The sequence below is a fragment of the Arachis ipaensis genome, chromosome B06 (assembly GCF_000816755.2).
Source record: "Arachis ipaensis cultivar K30076 chromosome B06, Araip1.1, whole genome shotgun sequence".
Lineage (NCBI taxonomy): Eukaryota > Viridiplantae > Streptophyta > Magnoliopsida > Fabales > Fabaceae > Arachis > Arachis ipaensis.
The window spans coordinates 111925906-111927087 of NC_029790.2; the positions used below are offsets into that span (position 1 = coordinate 111925906).

Sequence of the window (1182 nt, forward strand, 5' to 3'; positions counted from 1 at the left end):
GAGATTGCTAGAGGTGGAGAAGGAATCAAACGAGAAGAAAACGTTTTCTGTGTTTTGGGAAACACAGGAGAAGATCTGCGGTTTCTTCTTTTGTTTCCTGTGTGTTTTGCAACGCAGAAGAGATATACTGAACCTGAAATTCTATCATTGTAAGCTTCCATCTTCTTCTTCATCATCATCATCTTCTTCTTCTTTTTCTTCCTCTTACGGTTGAAATGGTTTATGTTCTGAGGGTCTTGTGGTTTTGATGCAGGATAAGGATTGTGTGGTTGGAAGGGGAGATAGATCTTGAAGAAGAGTAAGATAATGGAGACGACGGAGGAGAGAGGAAGCAGCAAAGGAGGGGGATCATCGGAGCCAACGGAGTTGTTCTTGCAGTGGGGGAACCGCAAAAGGATCAGATGCGTCAGAGTCAAAGACCCAAGGATTTCAACTCGCCTCAACGCCGTTGTTGGTGGAATCACAAGGAAGCTTGTTCATAATCACAAAGAAACTTCTCATCTTCAACCTAATCGCCTCACAAGGTTCTTCCTACACACAACTATTCATGGATCTTATCTTAATCCACCTTCTCTCTCTCTCATCTTCTCTTTCTTTGCTTTTCCCGCAAACTTTGGGATTTTTCTGGCCTAGTGTAATGCCACGATTTCTCTTTCTTTTGCTCCTCCGTCTCTTCAAAAATTATTTTAAAAAATTTTCTTTTGATTCACTGTGATTTTGGTGGGGTTTCTTTTTTAATTTTCAGAGTAGGATGATGATGATGCTTCTATTTGATTTCAGGGGAAGAGAAGCATCAGAGAGAGAAGCATACTCCTTTTTTTTTTTTTATCTTCCTCCCACCTCCCATTCCTTCTGTTTCAGTCACTAAAAATTGAGAATTTTGATGATATAATGATGGTAAAACTGAAATTTTCGGAATACCCAGATGCGACAAGCACGTGTTTTCCCCAAATTTTCACATGGGTTTCTCTATTTTTTGTTAATTATCTTTTAGGGTAATATTACATTCGATCTAGATTTTCCTACAAAATTGTTTGGAAATTTTCAACTTTTCTGATTTTCCTCACTATTTTCAAGTGATTTGCTGATTGTGATGTGAAATTCGCGTCCAGGAATTCTGACGGTGCGATTCTACGATCATCTGGAGGCGGAGATAACAGGAAATCGGATTCGCCGGAGAAG

The 1182-nt window shown here is 39.6% G+C and overlaps 1 long non-coding RNA gene across 1 annotated transcript; it reads left to right on the forward strand.

Annotated features, from left to right (window-relative positions):
* Positions 382-917, forward strand: LOC110263480. Its single transcript, XR_002349199.1, has 2 exons — positions 382-524; positions 781-917. It is a non-coding gene; the product is annotated as an uncharacterized LOC110263480 (long non-coding RNA).